Genomic DNA, 13,264 nt, shown 5'->3' on the forward strand with positions numbered 1-13,264 from the left:
TATCAGCAGGCCAACACCAGCTCTTAGACACCTCAGATCACTCAGGCAGCTACCCCAGGATCCAGCCTCTGAGGCCAAAAAGGAATAGCATGATATAAAGTGATGAAAGGGGAAAATCTGCAGCAAGAATATTCTACCCGACAAGGCTTTCATTCAGGTTTGATGGAGAAATCAAAAGTTGTACAAACAAAAGCTCAAAAAGCGTTCAAAACCACCACTAACTTTACAAGAAATGTTAAAGGGACAACTTCTAAGCGAAAAAGAAAAGGTCACAACTACTAACATGAAAATCACAAAAAGAAAACTCTAATTGGTAAAGGCAAATATACAGTAAAAGTAGTAAAGCAAAGCCATATATAAAGATAGTAGTAAGTTTAAAAGCAAAAACAGTAAAATCATCTATCCATGATAAGTATTTAAGGGATACACAGAACAAAAAAATGTAAAACGTGTAATCAAAAACAGTAAATGCAGGGGCAATGAAAGTTGCTCAACTGTCTGACTCTTTGCAACCCCATCCATGGTCTGTCCATGGAATTCTCCCTGCAAGAATACTGGAGTGGGTTGCCTGCTATTCTCTTCTCCAGGGGATCATCCTGAACCAGGGATCGAACCCGGATCTCCTGCAATTCAGGCAGATTCTTTACCCTCTGAGCTACAGGAGATTCCCAAATGTAGGGATTGGGGGGTGAGAAAAATGCAGGGTAGTTACAGTGTATTTATGGGGGAAGGGTACGGTAAGAGGTGAGCTTCCCCGGTGGCTCAGCAGTAAAGACTTTGCCTGTTATGCCGGAGATGTGGAAGGAGCTGCAGTTTTGATCCCAGGGTTGGAAAGATCCCGTGGAGAAGGAAATGGCAGCCCACTCCAGTATTCTTGCCTGGGAAATCCCATGGACAGAGGAGCCTGGCAGACTGCCAAAGAGTTCAACACGACTTAGCAACTGAACGACAACAGGGTAAGAAACAGATGAGGGAGATTAAGAGGTACAAACTTCCAGGTACAAAAAAGTCACAGTATGAAATGTACAGTGTGGGAAATATAGTCAGTAACTGTGTAATAAAATCTTTGGTTTTATAGTGTAGCTTATCCTGGTGTTCAGTTGGAAATGTACAGAAATATCAAATTGCTGTTATGTAACAGGAACTAACACTATTCTAGGCCAGTTATACTTCAAGAACAAATGGATTTGTGTTTACCAGCGGTGGAAGGTCAGAGGAGGGGAAATTGAATGAAGACAGTCAAAAAATACAAAATCCCAGTTATAAGTACTAGGAATGTAATGTACAATATGATGAGTATAATTGACACAGCTGTTTGTTGTATTTGAAAGTTAAGAGAGTAAATCCTGAATTCTTGTCACAGAGATATAACTTTGTTTCTTTAATTTGACATCTATATGAGATGACAGATGTTCACTAAATAATATTGTTTGAAATGACTATATAGAAGTAAAGTTAATTTATATGAATAAATATACAATTTGTGATTTGGAAAATATAGGCACCAAAATTTTACATTGGTTGTATAACAGTCATGGGATTTATCACAAGATATTTTGGGGTTTTTTTTCCCACTTAACCTGCATTTCCTAGATCTTTTATAATGAAATGGAAGTGTGTGGGGTTTTTTTAAAGGAAAGTAGTGTTTTAAAAAAGATAAAATATGTGTTTAATCTTAACAAATGGTATAGAGGTTAAATTAAATGTCTAAACATAATCCATTTGGTTGGCAGGTAAGAGGTGGAAAGTGGTGAGCTTTGCCAGTGAAAGTGGGGGTAGGAAGTTCAAAAGGCCAAAGCCAATCTAGAGAGGGTTGATTTTCTGTCCAGTGCCTAGTTTTTGTTGTCATTAAGAAATAAACTCAGAATTTGCAAACATTGTTTTCTTAGGATTCCCAGAAATGCTTTCATTTGCTACTATCCTGACCTTATGTAACACTTTACATTTCATTGAGTGTTTCCCTATCAGTGCCTCAGGAAAAATACATGTAACTATAGGATTGATAATTCCTTGCCTATTTATTTTTAAGGATGGTTAGATGTGGTTGAGTCTGACTTTTTACATATTTCATTCATTGTATGGAATCTGATTTTGACTTTCAAGATTTTCATAAATAATGCTGCTGCTGCTGCTGCTGCTGCTGCTGCTGCTGCTGCTGCTGCTGCTGCTGCTGCAGCTAAGTCGCTTCAGTCATGTCCGACTCTGTGTGACCCCATAGATGGCAGCCCCACTAGGCTCCCCTGCCCCTGGGATTCTCCAGGCAAGAACACTGGAGTGGGTTGCCATTTCCTTCTCCAATGCATGGAAGTGAAAAGTCAAAGTGAAATCGCTCAGTCGTGTCTGACTGTAAGCGACCCCGTGGACTGTAGCCCACCAGGCTCCTCCGTCCATGGGATTTGCCAGGCAAGAGTACTAGAGTGGGGTGCCATTGCCTTCTCCAAATAATGCTGCTTATGAGTCTTAAAAGTTTTTCCCAGTATCCATTTTTAACTCTTTACAAAGATATTCCAAAATATTCTTACTGAAACTAAGAGCTATTTAAGTTTTTTCTAATCATATGTTATCATTATTTTTATAATGTAAGTCATGAGGAAAATTGTCTCCAATTATTACTATTTCCAATAATTGGCTATATAAGTATTTGATTATTTTATCTTTTGCTAATGTTACAAAGGCAGCATAATGATAACCTGTGGGTTAAAATGCTAAAAACAGTGACTTCCATGGCAGTCCAGTGGTTAAGACTCCGTACTTTCAATGCAAGGTGTTTGATCCCCGGTCAGGCAGCTAAGATCCCACAAGCTGCACAGCACGGCCAAGAAAATAAAATGCTATAAAGAGCTGTTTGTTTTCCTTTATAACCTCACTTATATAATCAATACCTGAAGGCTTTTCTAATGTAAAAGGCTTTTCTGTAGGTTTTACTTATTTATTAGTTCTAAATCAGACAGATTTATAATTCATTTCCTTTTTTTGTCACAGGAATTTAAAGTATGGTCTTTGGAGGGGTGGGAGTATAGGAAAACAAACAAAAAATATGTTATAGTAGCTACCTTGAAACTGTAAACTGTATAAATTATTAATGTTATCTCTTCATGGCTACATCCACTAGCTTTTCCTTGCTTTGAAGATAGAGGAAGCAGTTTATCAACTAGAATTTCTTTTTGAAGCACTCTCTTTCCTTAGCTCCATGATGAAACATTTTCTACATATCCTTGTACCTTTCTGGCCATTCTTTCTCCATCTTTTAAAGTTCATCCTTCTCCACTTGGCCTTTAATTTTTAAAGCTTCATATTCTTTTTGTTTTTGTCTCATTCTATACTTACTTCAAGAATGATCTTTTTCACATGTACAACAATCTACTGCCTATATGTTGATGACTCTTAGAAGTTTATTTTCTACCCAGACCTTTGTTCTGAGCTCTACATCTTTATGTCCAGCTGGGTGCCTGATATCTCATTTTCATGTGTCAGAGACGGTCAGCTTTACAAACTAAGCTCATGATGATGAATTTCCTTTACCCCTCAACTCTCAAACCTGATTCCCTTTCACCATTCCCAATCTTGGCAAATGGCACCACAACTGATCCAGCTATGCAAACTAACCCCTTCTCCTCCTGCCTTTAATCTTTCCCAGCATCAGGGTCTTTTCTAATGAGTCAGCTCTTCACATCAGGTGGCCGAAGTATTGGCGCCTCAGCAGCATTATCCTATAGCCAGTAGATCTTTTCAGGCTACATATCTGTCTTAGCCTGGGTTCCCCAGAAAACAATGTGTGTACTACTGTTGTATTAGGAAATTGTTTCAGGTTGGAAACAGATTCTGAGGCAGAGTTTAGTTCAAAGGATGTTTGTTAGGGAGTGATCTTTGGATTAACAGCTGTAGGAGGGAAGGGAAAAAAATAGAAATGGGCAAAATGGGCAAAAGGAGAAGTCAGGCAACATTGTGGGCTCAAGGTTAGTCTCATTCTAACCCACACAGAGCTCTGGGACTGGAGTGGTCCCACATTATGTGAGAATAGCTGGGTATGGACACAAGCCTTGATCAGTCATTGAATATTTACTGCTTCAGGAAGGGCTGTTGACAGCATTGCCGAGTCATGGCAGCAACAAGTCCTTCCTTGAAAGGGTATTTGGATAAGGCATTGTCATGTTCATTCCTTGTGCTGGTCACCTCCACTTCTGCAACAGTATTCAGAAGCAGTCCTCCAGAATTCTAGTGTGCCTTTCTTGCTGGGGGAAACTGAGAAGAGGGTAAGTGGGGAAAACATTAGCCCCTGCAGATGTAGCTGATGGTAGGAATGCAAATGATACTTACCTCTCTTCTTATGACTCAAACCGTCATCCTGGAGAGGTCTTAGCCTCTGGTCACCCGTCTTTCTCAGCCCAGAGTTGTTGCATGGGTTCGTTTTCTATCAGAATTTAGCAAGGAAGTACCAAGAGGTACCCAAGGACTTAACCTGGGTGTCAGACATTCCTCCTTGCTCCCGCTGTATGACATTAGCCCTACCTCCCTGGCATTCAGGTTCAGTTTTGGGGGGGTTTTCTTGCCAAGATGATGGCTCCTCTTGTCTGCCAGTTCCTTGGCAACAGCTGTAGTTTACAGATTAATAAGATTCTTGTTTTGTCCCCTAGTAAAATTTGTCCCTCCTTTGGGGAATAGAATCTGTAACCTTGTACAGCTCAAAGTTATAGCAGTGGAAAGTGCAAATTCTCTAAGTGGGTCACTGATTGTGGTAGTAAGCAGGGCTTCTTAATTCTTGGATCTGCCACAGAGCCCTTTCTTGTTCTGGGTCCTGGTTCAGAGTTCTGTTCAGAGCTGGCGGCTTTCTGTGTCATCTGGTGTGAGCCTATACAGGAGTCCTAGATGTGAAATATGCTTTCATCATAGCCATAGAGGCCTACCAGAATTTGTGCTTCCTTCCTCATTTCCTTATGATGAGAGATACAAGATGCAACAAATTGCCCTTTTTCTTTGAATGAGATGTCCCAGCAGGCCAGAACCTTTATAATGTTTATCTCCCATCTTCTGCAGTGCTTGTCTCACCAAGATTTCCAGCGTGGTGGCCACTTCTGGCTCATCCAGGCTGATTAGCATGGTGTCATCAGTGTGGTAGATCAGCATAATGTTCTAGGTGACATTTAATGCCCAAGTTTCTTCCAGCTAAAGTTGGATGGGAGGGGGATTTAATTAATATATCCCTGAGGCAAAATTGTAAATACTTAATTACCATTGTCCATTTCATGTAAATACAGACTGTTTCATATCCTCCTCTGTGATAGAGATAGAATTTATTCACCAAATCATTGGCTTCATGCAGCATTCCTGTCACCATAATCTGCAGCAGCAAAGACAACGTGTCTTTATTATATAACTGCCATGGGAGCTTCCTCATGGTTGGATTTGTTGTAGTCTGCTTTTATACTCTTGTATCTGTGTGGTTTCTGCAGACAGAAGACTGGAGAATTAAACAGAGCTATGACAGAGACCATCACTCCTGTATCCATTAAATCATTAAGACTGGAACTAATTTTCACTGTTACCACCAGTAAATCCATTTAAAATAGGAACTAAAGTTTCATACCAAATAGTGGGGGAAGCATTTGATATATTATATTTAAAAGAAGAAATGTAAAATTCTATTTTAACAAATATTTAGGTTATTTTTACCATGTGCTGATATTTTTAGAACCAAAATATGAATCTCACTTTCCTTGGGGGAGGTAAAAGTATTTAAAATTATTTTCCAACAAAATTGCATCATGACTTACTTTATGTTTGGCTTTTACAGCACTGTCCCAAAGATGATCCTTTTTGAAAAAATATTTAAAGCCTTCACGATTGTTCTTAAGGGACTCTCTTAATCCTCTGACAGCAAATCTTATTCTTTTAAAACACTTAGCATAAAATCATCCTAACCAGTGATCTTTTTTTCACTTGATCTAATTTTGTTAGATTTTCCTTTGTCAGTATGATTTGATAGAAGCAATTCTTTGACATTGCTTTGGTAGACTTTATGAAATCCTATATTGTTTACATTGCTGTGTTTGATGGGGTGAATAGAGGTAGAGGCCAATGTTAATATGAAAGTGTATTTCAGAGAATGGACACAGGTATTTGAAAGGCTGAATCCCTTTGCTATTCACCTGAAATTAACACACCATTGTTTGTTAATTAGCTATTTTTTTCAATTGCTAAATTGTGCTTGGACTCTGCGACCCCCTGGACTGTAGCACCCCAGGCTTCCCTGTCCTTTGGTTATACCTCAATACAAAATAAAAAGTGAAAAAAAAAGTACAGCAGTGTTAAATTGGATGTGTGTTTCAGTAGTGACTAATTTGATGATGATGATGAAATGGTGGTGATTATTCCTTTTGCCTTGATTCTTTGGATCAAAATTTTGTGTGGGAGATTAATCCATGATGTTGGATATAACCATAAATTATTTTCACTTTTATGTAGTATTCTTTTGTATCAGTATACCACATTTTATTCATTCTACCAAATACTTTTTTTCATTTTTCCGTTTGATGCTTCCTGAACTCTTAGCATATGAAGGCTAAATTCTTTTTATTATTTCTTTTACTTCTTCCTGCTTTGTCCTCTTCTTCCAGCACTCCTATTAGGCATATTTTAGTAGCTTTGGCTTGATTCTCTGTATTTCTTAATTTTAAAAGAAATTATCAGGACAAAGATGAGATAAATGGATACTATGGGGGGTAAAAATTAACTTCCAGCACTTCCTTTGCATTTTAATTTTAGCAGTCACATTTTAAATTTTCAACTGGTTTTCACAGTTGTAATATAGTTTCAACCTCTTTTGAGGAGATTATAATTAGTGGAAATTTTCTTTTGCCTGAATTATGTGTTTCACAGATGCCATTTTCATATTCAGTTCTATACTTTATTGCATTTGAGAGGCAACAGGACATAGAGCTTTGAAGCGTAAACATTGGAGTGAGACTGCTGGGTTTGAATTCTTCCTCTGTTGTTTGTGCAATTATTTAACCTCTAGAAACTAGTTCCTTCCTAAACAAAATGGACCCAATTCTAGTGTCTACCTCCTAGAGATGTTGTAAAAATTAAATGAAATAATTTCTGTGTGTCCAAACTGAAAATGTTTGCTATTAATACTTAGTAAGCACTTAATAAATGTTAGCTATTATTACTATATGTCAGGTGCACTGTCCTAGTTTCCAGACATATAAAACTGAAGCAGGCTTGCACCATTCACTCAGAAACTTAAGACTTGATATTATTTGTCAAGTCTAGCATTCATCTTCTGTCTCAGTAGGACTGATGGTACATATTAAATAACCATAGTGTTCAAAATTGTGATACATTTTCAGTGGTTTTATTAGCTGATTGAGCATTAAAATATAAGCTGAGGCTGAAACAACAAGAGTCTCACTGCTTATTTTGTACTTAGCACTGTACTTAGAGGGCTTCCTAGGTGGTGCTAGTAGTAAAGAACCTGCTTGCCAATGCAGGAGACGCAGGAGACCCAGGTTCAATTCCTGGGTTGCGAAGATCCCCTGGAGGAGAGCATGGCAACCCACTTCAGTATTCTTGCCTGGAGAATCCCACGGACAGCCTGGTGGGCTACAGTCCATAGGGTCCAAAGAGTCAGACACAACTGAAGCAACTTAGCATGCAAGCACACCCTGTACCTGGGAAGGGTGGACAAACCTGAGGGCATTCATGTGGAGGTGCCAACGAGGAGGAGTGTAAATGATGAAGCAAAGCATGGGTGGTTTTGTAGAGGCATTAGATGTGATACGAGTAGTTATAATGTGGAATTGTTTGTTGTTCAGTCATTAAGACATGTCCAACTCTTTATGGCCCCATGGACTCCTCTGCCCTCCACAATCTCCCGGAGTCTGCTCAAATTCATGTTTGTTGAGTTGGTGATGTGGAATAGAAGATGATAAAAAAAAACAAGCAGACTGACTAGAGCCGTGGCTTATGACTGGAGGGCCATATGGTTGGTTAAGTGTGGAGATTGGTCCACACCACAGAGGTCTTACAAGGTTAGCAAAAGACTTTGCTCATTATCCGGTAATGGTCAGAACATAGCTGACATTTTTGAGCAGGAGAGTAATATGATATACAGAGGTATTTTTGGCTTTGGTAGTTTTAATTTTTGTCTCTGTGTAGAAGATACAAATGTTCTCAGTGTTTTGGACAACTCAAAAAAAATTTTTTTTCTGAGCTATGTCTAATCCAAACTCAAAAAAAATTTTGTAAGACATCATGCCTTTTGGCCTTATTTTTTTCTTTTAATGTTTACATATATCATTTTTGAGAGATTCCAAAATTTTATGAAAACAGGAATGCTGGTTATAACAGTTCCAAAGGTATGCAAATCCAAATATGAAATAATTGAGGGTAATGAGAAATTAAGATTGCAAGGCTCACTCTTCAATTGTAGGAGGAAAATTAAAGGTAAACCACATAGCAAAGTTCACAATAAAACATGTATAGGCATTCAAGTCCTTGCAAGCTTATAAACTGCCTGGTATGCCTATAACTACTTTGCTATTATGTGGCCAAAACACAGGGGACTTCAGGATGTGTATTTACGAACTGATTCCCCAACAGATAACTGCACTATGCTGAAATGCTATTGCTATGTCAATGATTGTACTTCTTGTTTCAAAATTTTTCCATTTTTCAATCTAATTAACTTAGAATGTCTCTAACGTGATTTACAAAGAATTTTATATTTTTATTTTGCAATCAGCATTTGACTGGCGCTCAGGTTTGAGACATGCACTACAATGTGTAAACATTTTGTAAGATAATAAATAGCTTCTAAATGTTTTATGATTGCCTGTTCCCTGCTAATTGGTCATGGATTGAAATTCCTCATTGTTTAATTTTTTTTAATTTGTGGGAAATTTGTATAAATGACTGTGTGGGACTTCATATCACAGCTGTTGTCATTTAAAGTTTGGACAGCATCATTACAAATGAAGCCCTGCTGTGAAATCAAAGTCAAAAGGCATCTTGGCATCCCAATCATTTCCTTAGGAGAAGATTACAGCTCAAGTCTGTTGAACTTTATTGCCTTGGGCCTCATGACAGTCTTCAGAAACATGCAAGGCATTTCTGTTAAAGAAACTCAGATGTGCTAGGACACAGGGGATGACATTCTTGCACATAACAGTGTCCTAAGCAAGAGAATGAGGAATAAGTTAGGAAGAAAAAAAGATGATTCACACTTTTTGCTGTATTCTGGGATTACAAAATCCATGGAGATGACAGAACAGGAAAAGGATGTGGTGTTTTCCTATATGGCCTCCGTATTTTTTCCAGTTTTACTGAAGTATAATCAGCAAATAAATTTGTGATGTATTTAGAGTGTACGCCATGATGATGATTTAAAATACCATACATTGTAAAAGGATTCCCACAATCGAATTAATTAACACATCCATCACCTTGCAGATTTACCTTTCTGGGGAGGGTGAGAATACTTAAATTCTACTTTCTTAGCAAATTTTAATTATATAACAGTATTATCAACTATAGTCACTATGTTATACATTAGATTCTCAAACCTTATTCATCTTATATGTACTCTTTTACCAGCATCTTCCCATTTCTCCCATACCCTAGCCCCTGGCAACCACCATTCTACTCTTTCTTGGTTCTACTTTTTTTTTTAAGACTACACCTTTAAGTGATACCATGCAGTATTTGTCTGTCTTTGCCTGGTTCATTTCACTTAACCATAATACCCTCTACGTTCATCCATGTTGTTCCAAGTGGCAGGATTTTTTTTCTTTATAAGGCTGAACAATATTGCATATATAAACTATATTTTCTTTACACATTCATTCTTTGATGGATACTTAGGTTGCTTCCACACCTTGGGTGTTGTGAATAATTCTGCAATGAACATGGGAGTACAGAATTCTCTGTAAGATGATGATTTTCTTTGCATTGTATATATACCCAGAAGTGGGATTCTTGGATCATATGATAGTTTTATTTTTAGTTACTTAGGGAACCTCCAGTTGTTTTCCATAGTGACTGTACTAGTTTACTTTCCTGCCAACAGTGTGCAAGGATTCCCTTTTCTCTACATCCTCCTCAGCAATTTTTTCTTGTCTTTTTGGTAATTCAGTTCAGTCGCTCAGTCATGTCCGACTCTTTGCGACCCCATGAATGATAGTCATGCCAGGCCTCCCTGTCCATCACCAAGTCCCAGAGTCCACCCAAACCCACGTCCATCTCATCCTCATCCTCTGTCGTCCCCTTCTCCTCCTGCCCTCAATGTTTCCCAGCATCAGGGTCTTTTCAGATGAGTCAGTTCTTCGCAGCAGGTGGCCAAAATATTGGAGTTTCAGCTTCAAAATCAGTCCTACCAAAGAACACCTAGGACTGATCCCCTTTAGGATGGATGGTTGGATCTCCTTGCAGTCCAAGGGACTCTTGAGTCTTCTCCAGCACCACATTTCAAAAACATCATTTCTTTGGCACTCAGCTTTCTTTATAGTCAACTGTCACATCCATACATGACCACTGGAAAAACTATAGCCTTGACTAGCAGACCTTTGTTAACAATGTCTCTGCTTTTTAATATGCTGTCTAGGTTGGTCGTAACTTTCCTTCCAAGGAGTAAGCATCTTTTAATTTCATGGCTGCAGTCACCATCTGCAGTGATTTTAGAGCCCAGAAAAATAAAGTCAGCCACTGTCTCCATTGTTTCCCCATCTATTTGCCATGAAGTGATTGGAGCAGACGCCATGATCTTCGTTTTCTGAATGTTAAGCTTTATGCCAACTTTTTCACTCTCCTCTTTCACTTTCATCAAGCGGCTCTTTAGTTCTTCTTCACTTTCTGCCATAAGGGTGGTGTTATCTGCATATCTGAGGTTATTGATATTTCTCCCGGCAATCTTGATTCCAGCTTGTGCTTCCTCCAGCCCAGCATTTCTCATGATGTACTCTGCATAATAGCCATTCTAATAATGAAGTTACAGTTCACTGTGGTTTTCATTTGCATTTCTCTGATTATTATCAGAGAGTTATTATTATTATTATCAGGAGTACCTTTTCATGTACCTGTTGGCCATATCTATGTCTTTGAAAAAAATGTTCAGTTACTTTGCCTGTTTTTTAATTGAGTTATTTGGTCTTTTTTGCTCTTGAGTTGTATGAGGTCCTTGAATATTTTGGCTAGGAACCCTTTATTGGATTTATGATTTGCAAATATTTTCCCTTGTTGCATAGGTTGCCTTTTCATTTTGTTGATGGTTTTCTCTGATGTGCAGAAACTTTTTAGTTCGATGTAGCCCCATTTGTTTATTTTATTTTATTTTACTTTATTTTACTTTATTTTACTTTACAATACTGTATTGGTTTTGCCATACATCAACATGAATCTGCCCCAGGTGTACACGTGTTCCCAGTCATGTGTTTATATTTGCTTTTGCTGCCTTTGCTTTAAGAGTCACATCTAAAACATGATTGCCAAGAATATTGGCCAGGAACTTACCACCTGTGTTTTCTCCTAGGAGTTTTATTGCTTCAGGTCTTGTATTCAAGTCTTTAATCCAGTTTGAGTTGGTTTTTGTGTATGGTATAAGATAGAAGTCTAGTTTCATTTTTCATTTGGATATCCAGTTTTCCCAGCCTGCCTTTATTTTAAAATAAAAACATAAATGTGATTCCAAAGTAATGACTGTCTTCTTATTTGCAGGGCAGCAAAGGAGACAGACATAAAGAATAGACTTTCAGTCACTGTGGGTGAGGAAGATAGTGGGATGACCTGAGAGAGTAGTATTGAAACATATACATTACCATATGTAAAATAGAGAGCCCGTGGGGATTTGCTGTATGATGCAGGAAACCCAAAGCTGTGACAACCTAGAGGGGTGGGATAAGGAGGGAGCTGGGAAGAAGGTTTAAGAGGAAGGGAACGTGTGCTTGCCTGTGGCTCATGTTGATGCATGGCAGAAACCATCACCATATTGTAAAGTAATTATCCTCCAGTTTAAAAAAAAATAAACAATTAGTGTTTGTACAACAGTAAGGACACTGCCCACTGCCCTCATAGAAACTTCTTAGATAAACCTGAGTCTTCCTTGTAAAACCAAGCTGCTCTCTCCTAATATGTTATCTTTGCTGGTGTATTCATGGATCCTGATGGTTAATATAAATTCTGTTTGTTTGCTTTTTATGGAAATGAGATGTTTCCCCCTTAGAAATGGGAGCCACATTTATTAGTAGCCATATCTCAGAGACCTTGTTCTACCAGTGACCTTTCTTTTTCAACTCTCTCTCCCTTGGATTTTCCTCCTTGGTGTGCGTGGGTCCCTTCTAATTCTTACAGAATCAAAGGGTTACATAGAATGTAAGTATTCATCTCGCTCAGTACTACCAAGATTCATTCAGCCACCCATTTGGATGTCATAACTCTTCCTCAGCTTCCTCCCCTTTACAGCGATGAGCATTTACACTGGGGGCCTTTGTTTTACTCTACTCACTTAGACCCTCATCATGTCACCAGTAACCTCTTTGATTCACAAGTTTCTTGGCTTTTTCTCAATCTTCATTTTACTGAATTTCATGAAGCTTTCAACACCATTGGTTATTTCTTCTCCTGACATCTATAGTATTGTGCTCAGTCGCGTCTGACCCTTTGTGGCCCCATCACTCTAGCCCGCCTGACTCCTTTGCCCATGGAATTCTCCAGGCAAGAATACTGGAGTGGGGTGCCATTTCCTACTCCAGGGGATCTTCCTGACCCAAGGATTGAACCTGTGTCTCTTGCATCTCCTACATTGGCAGGTAGATTCTTTACCACTAGTACCACCTGGGAAGCCTGACATCTATAGTATTGCTTTCTTCTAATTTCTTTCCCATCTTGATTTTCCTTTATTCCTTCTATATAAGCATATATCTTCCCCAGGTTTCTGTCTTTAGCTGCTTCTCCTCATTCCTCTCTCTCCATATTCTTAGCAGCTGAACCATTTTACATTCCCGCTGAGATTCCCTGACTTTCCCATTCCCCAACATTTCACCCAAAGGGTTTTGGCATCATTGATATTTCTTGCCTAATCCATAACAAAATTTTACATGCAAACTCTTCATAAGTAACACTAAGAAAAAATACACTGTTTCAATTATAACATACATCCCAGTCTTAGAGAAGTTAAAATGTGGAGGGAAAAGGTATATCTTTGGTTCAGTGAAATGCAATAACTGAATATATTTAAACCCCCTCCAAAATTTTTTGGACAAATTGCACAGCT

The 13,264-nt window shown here is 38.4% G+C and overlaps 1 protein-coding gene across 4 annotated transcripts in view; it reads left to right on the plus strand.

Annotated features, from left to right (window-relative positions):
* Positions 1 to 13,264, plus strand: part of SBF2 (SET binding factor 2) — a 500,673-nt gene that overhangs the window by 353,239 nt on the left and 134,170 nt on the right. The window lies entirely within an intron of this gene.

The sequence above is a fragment of the Ovis canadensis genome, chromosome 15 (genome assembly GCF_042477335.2).
Source record: "Ovis canadensis isolate MfBH-ARS-UI-01 breed Bighorn chromosome 15, ARS-UI_OviCan_v2, whole genome shotgun sequence".
Lineage (NCBI taxonomy): Eukaryota > Metazoa > Chordata > Mammalia > Artiodactyla > Bovidae > Ovis > Ovis canadensis.